Source organism: Pinus tabuliformis, chromosome J (genome assembly GCF_031772625.1).
Source record: "Pinus tabuliformis cultivar Carrire ecotype Pingquan chromosome J, CPIR1, whole genome shotgun sequence".
NCBI lineage: Eukaryota > Viridiplantae > Streptophyta > Pinopsida > Pinales > Pinaceae > Pinus > Pinus tabuliformis.
Window position 1 is genome coordinate 1468391138 of NC_142295.1, and position 6447 is coordinate 1468397584.

Genomic DNA, 6447 nt, shown 5'->3' on the forward strand with positions numbered 1-6447 from the left:
GCCCTCGCCTTGTCTGCAGAAACATTGTAAACGTTCATCGTCCCTGCGCGGATAATTGTGAGTTGGGCACACTTCTTAGCATTGTTTGTTGGATCGTCGTCAGATCGTAGCTGGAACTATCAGCCAACGTGGAGAAAACCAAGTGGAAGGAGCCTAAGATCGCATGAAATCCGTTGATTTGGCATGGATTGAATCCAGAACCGTGGAGAGTGGACTTCAACCCCAAATCTAGAGTGATCATGTTGGAAATTTTATTTTTTGAGTAACCTAGAAGTTGCAGGTTGTGGAGATCTGGAAACCAATTGGGTAAATTTCTCTTCTAAGTTATTATATGCCATAATGTAAATGCAAAAATTCTTATTGATTTGAACCTATCTTCATAAATATATGTTATCAAAAATTCCTAATTACATACATTAGGATCAGATATTGATAGTGTTTCCAGCTTGTGAGAGGTCGTTTTGTTGCTCGTCGTCAGAGCCAAAGGCACTGAGACCTGTGTGGCACAGAAGCCATAGTCTACAAGGTTCTATAGTTGAAGAGTTGCCAAAGGGAAAAGTTTCTTGCCTACGTGGTAACAGGGTTGTTGGAGCTCGTTAGACGACCATGTGGAGTCGAAAAGAAATCTCGAAGCGAGATAAGATAGACTTTTCCAATATGACTGCACTTTTAGACATATTTGACCCTGATGATATTTTTTTCATGAGGCTTAGTGGTTTTATTAATGACCACAATTATCAAGAGATAGTATATGTTTTGCAATAACGTGAGACTAAAGACTCACGAGTTGTTTTTCAGGAAGGATGTAAAGAGGAACATATTGTTGAAGATCAATTGGATGACCCACATGAAGCTAATTGCAAAGATGTGGTAGAAGAGGACAAAGCCGAAGAGAATTTAAATTGTGATGATCTCATTAATATTTCTGTCTGCGGACGTTACCAAAAACAACAAGGAAAAATCAACAAATTTTGAAGAAGAATTGAAGTTTCTTGAAGCATGGCTTGAAACACCATGTCTTTATGAAGTCAACACAGAAGTTGAATCAATGAATGATGAAGACATCATCATTGAAATTCAGATGGTTAACACCGGAAATAGTGAGAGGGAAAATTCTCCTGTCCAGCTTGCCATAATTCTGAGAAGGGCGAGAATAAGAATTCAAGCTTTCCATCACTGGGGAAGAAATGAGGTGAAGATACGTCACTATCTCATGGCAAGAAAAGTGACGATGAAGCGTCGACTCAAGATGAACAAGTATGGATTCACAAGCAAAAATACCAAAATGAAAACCTATGTTACCAAGTTTTTCATGTTTTGATTGTAAGCCTAGCTGAGACTAGACCAGTGTCGTATCTTATTGTTCAATACCATTTCTCCATTAAGGGGGATTGTTAGAAGTAATGGAGAAAGCTAAACTTAGATTATTGTTACAATGATGATAGGATTGAGAATCTAATCTTAGACCTCAGATCCTAATATCTAGGGAGTGGTTGAAACCATCCCGTTAGTGTGAAAGCCTATATATTTGAGGCTCATTTGACTCAATTAGGCGGGCTTGTATGAGTGTTTGTATACTCTCCAGGTATCTCAGCTGGAGAGCCATTTAATATATAGTTAATATATTCAGTTTTTAACATACAGATGTCTATATTATATAGTTGTTCTATATCTTTGGAATAGAAAATTGATATTATATTTGAGATTGTAAAACCAATTGTCTAGGTTGATCTTTTTCCAAATCAAATATCATTTGAGTGCTTTCCATGAGATCAGTTCCAATTAGTGAAAGTCAATCATGGCAGACATCAATATAGCCAAATTCATCTCAGCCTAGACGGAACTTGAGCACAACTTCAAGAAGCTTATGATTAATTCCATGAGAATCCATAACATATCCACCTTTTCGAGCATGGACCACTAGGAAATCCTTAACAAAATTGTATTTATAATAACATGCATCACCTTATTGTAATCCAACAATAATGATTAAGGAGATGTTGCATCAGGATCCAAAGGGAGATGGCAACAAATGATGGCTTTCTATTTACAGGCAGTGGCTTCTTGGAGTATGTTATCGAACCATGCTAGTTGTTCTCTTCCAACTTCACCATTGAACATAACAAACCTCCTCTCATTTCTAGTTAGTCCCCCCAGAATAATTTTATTCTTATTTGGGTTCTTGGTTTTAAGATATGTAGTTGCCATTTGGGGAAGGTATCTTTCAGAAAATAATTAAATAGCTTCTAGGGAGATTATAAAGACAATGATTACGAAACATATGATAAAGAGGACGATTGAATCATCAAATTCATTAATGGCATTTGCTTGGTAAATTATTTTTCTTTAATTCAGTTCATTAAATGTCAACCATGATTCATGTTATTGTGAAGTATATGTGCACAATATATGCTAGGATTTACTTTGCAAATAAAGTGATCTAAGAATGAAACTAATTTTAAAGGTGAATGAAATGATTTTTATACAAATTTGAGAGAATCAATGCACATGTTCTTTCAATCTAGAATCCTATCTAAGCTGATCTTTTTGAACAATAAAGGATATTATCTATATTGCAAAAATCCACACTTAATTCTAACTATCAAAAGGAAATACTTAAAAATTGAATATGAAAGAAAATGATTTAACTCTGCTGCTGTGGAATTGAACTCAATCTGCACTAATTGTTGAAAATAAATCTTTATGCTAGTTGGAAAATATGAAAGACCTAATAATGAAATTTAAATTGTCAAAGATAAAGTTGCATAAAAAAGGGAATGATAATGAAATCCAAGACATGAAACTTTAACTCAATATTGATTACTAATGTGTGCATCCACCTCTAAATTGTACTATGTTTAACATACCAAAAGTTAAATGTAAATGAGGAAATAACTCAGAGAAATTGAAATTGAATGCTGAAACAACTACACAATGATGTCAAGAATGCATAGCATACATAAACTCTTCTCTTGGTATTTTTGGTTTATGAGTACTCTATAAAAATGAATGTAATGATAAGTAGAGCTACAAGTAAACTTTAAAAGAAAACGTTAATGCAAACAATAATACGAAACTAAAGAAAAATTAAAGCAAAACCTTACAGCTCGCAACAGGCCCTCCCAAAGTGCAGGGTTGATCTAGCAATCAATGACTCTTCACGCACACATTTAGAAGGTAACAAGAAATTATATGAAGATAAAATTGTATCAATTTGTCCACAGAAGAATTATAAACTTAATAAAAATAATCTCCACTACTATTGTGTTCTTTGTCTCATTTACTATTATTTATACAAATGATAAGAAAAACCTCAAAAAAAATTTAAGCCGAGAAACTATAAACAAATTTGACACCTACGAGATCGGTAACTAAGAGTCCAATCTCTTTATGACTTTCTACTTCAAAATCATGTCATAGGAGACTTCATTTTTTAACAGCTAAGTGTCTTAATCGCTTGTTTTTATGCTTCGTGTGTTTAACTCCAACATGCAGTTTCCAAGTTTGGCTTAGCCTTTGACTTCAAGATTTCTAATTCTGCTTAGATTGCCGAGCAATCTCACTAGGTGATTAATCGTCTGGAATCCAAATTTCATCGTTTGATAGTCTTATTTCACATTTTGGCATGTTGTAACCTTTTTAACAGTGGATTCTACTACGGAAACATATATTAGTTGCAGAATATACAAAATGTGGTAATTTCAAGATACTTTTATCATAATTTCACTAAAAATAGAGAATTGAAATATGGATGATTATTACCTTGTAGGTATTCATCTTTACATTAATATTATGGGCTTTTGTAGAAAAATGACAGAAAGGTGAAATGTGATGGTAAAAAGGATGGTAAAAAAGAGACATTTCTAGACTTCAAGTTTCCCCCACACGAAAGGTTTTGTATGTCCTCACGCACCAAAATTTCAAAAAACTAGTTCTTCCTCCCTCTTTTAGTGAATAATCTCTGAGGCCTGTGCAAGTACATCTAAGCTAGTATTCTATTTCTTATTTTTAATGCCAAACATGATCCTTGGTTTCTTCATTAAACTTCTTCTTTGCAATCTTCTCACAGTGTTTTTAAGAAATTTATTTTGAATTTTAATTTTCTTATTCTTTTTGTACCAATGATAGAGGTTTAGAAGTATTTTGTCATTCCGTGTTCTAAGTATCTCATTCTTCACCTTAGCTACTTCCCTTTCCTGAATTAGATGTTTATTAAGAACCTCCAATTCATAAATATCCTTCTTCATATTTTCTTCAATGTTGAGTCCCTGTTCTATTCTTGGTTTTGTTGCTGAGGTCTCACCTATTTCAAATTAACTTTGCTTTTTGTTGTACCTCTTTCTCTAGAGATTCTACATAATCGTGGATCTCTTACTGAACCAGATCAATTTCTGGCGTCCGCCTTGTTGGCCTCCCTATTGGACTGATTGTACAAGGAGGTGTGTGAAATTATTCATCTTCAAGATTTATCATTTCAAGTGACTGAGTGTTTAACAATTTTGAAATTATTTTAGTCCTTAAACCTTTTCCCAATCTTCTAATGTTCTTTTTTCTACTTTGTTATCCATTTTTTTTTTTTGGTACTTCCTAACTAAGGCTAGCTTTCCTCCTTCTAAGGTCTTGCTTGTCACTTTTTTTTAATACTTTTTAAGGTATTGACACAGTGGAGTATTTTCTTCAAATGGGTCTTCTGGAATTTTAGCCATATTTGGTTTGTGAATTTCTTCTTTGAATCTTTTCCTTTTAGGGTTATGGTTTCTTCTACTTCATTTGACCCTACTATTTGGTTCTTTTTCTAGAGCTTCTATGAAATGATTTCTTACCAGGAAATCTTATCAATTATCCCCTTTTGCTTGTAAATATGCTTCTATTAGAATCTTAATAATTCCATGATGGTATAGAGAGTTATCTATGGACCTGGATTCTCTTTGGATAGTAAATGTCATTTTCTTTAAAATTTGAAGCAGAAAGTAAGATAGATTGATTTCAAAACCATCAACAAAATGCATCATAATTCTAGCATGATAGAAAACATTGTTCCAAAACTCCCTTGACACGTTATAAATTTTTGAATTACAAGCAAGATATTTCGCCATTTTTCGTTTATTTTTGTCACTAGGATACTGTTGAAGCCCCAAAAATTGGGTCGATAACAAGGGGGATACCCACCCGGTCCGGACCTTGGTTGGCAGCTCCTTATCCGTTTGGTATAGCGGGTCCGACTGGGGATAATGGGACCAGTTTCCCAATCTAAGGGAGTGTGTGTGCAGAGTTGGATGTTGCTGATCTAAGAATACTTAAAGCTAATCTAATTCAAACTTTTTAACTAAATCTATGCTATTGTAATCTAATGAAAAATAGCACATCTAATCTATGCTAACCCGGGGCTTATTTCTTCTATTATGCGATCTAAAGAGATTTCAAACAATAACTGGTAATAAAGATCATTCAGCTATCATAAGAATAGAAATCAATTAAGATGAACTACTAGGCATAAAAAATTAGGCAAAACAGTTGTGAACAGCATATCGCATAATAAGTTATTCATATATCAGACATAAATAAATGGCTCCACCATACAAAAGTGCCAAATGGTAACTCACACATTCATGCAATAACATATAAACAACTAAAACTGTATATCACTTTAAGAATATAAGTAGAAATGGTCAAGAGATAAAAGTACCATTTATGACTGATCCTACTCATAAGCTTCAAGAAACAATGATTTATCTCTCCTTGCTCTAACATCTACTAAGAGTACAGAAGTGCAACATCAGTAGCACATATCAAATTCAAACATTAATAAACCTTGATCCATCCATTCATCAAAGACCCCCTCCGAGGGTGCAAAAGTGCATGTTCTGAGGACAAGTTTTTTGACAAATTTCTAGACCCTTCTCCAAATGCATGAGAAGGGTTTAAATACTGCTAACTAATTAACTTAATTACATAAATTTAGGATATGGTTTAAATGATCGCCCTTCTTCTAAAGCAAAACTATTTCTAAAAACTGAATCTAATTCCTAACTATTTCTGCATTTGCTCCTTAAATGTTGCGAGCATTCAACATTCGCCTGGGAAGAGTCAGCTGGTTGCATTCTGCTTTCATTTGAGTTATGCAAACAGAAATGGCAAGCGTTGGCACCACATTTTAGTACACTAGAAGATATTTTTGAGAATTATCTTCTGGTTGGGCGAATTTACTACGTATATACTTGGCAACAACCCAAATTTCCCTCAAACTACTTCTGCTTTTGCTATTTCAGTTTCCGGAATTGCGAATGACTAAGCAAGTTAGGGACTTTGCTTTCTGAACAATTTTCTTAGCGATGCGCGATTAGTGCTAGGCGCTAATCGCGCATCGAAAACTGCCTCTGTTCTTTGATTCGAGCTTTTTTGGCGCGTTTTTCTTCTTTAGCGCCTTTTTTCCTTTACCGGGTAGAA

The 6447-nt window shown here is 34.2% G+C and overlaps 1 pseudogene; it reads right to left on the reverse strand.

The window, feature by feature from the left end:
• Positions 1–1693: 1693 nt before the first annotated feature.
• LOC149232903 (manganese-dependent ADP-ribose/CDP-alcohol diphosphatase-like) lies at positions 1694–2302 on the reverse strand (annotated as a pseudogene).
• Positions 2303–6447: the final 4145 nt, after the last annotated feature.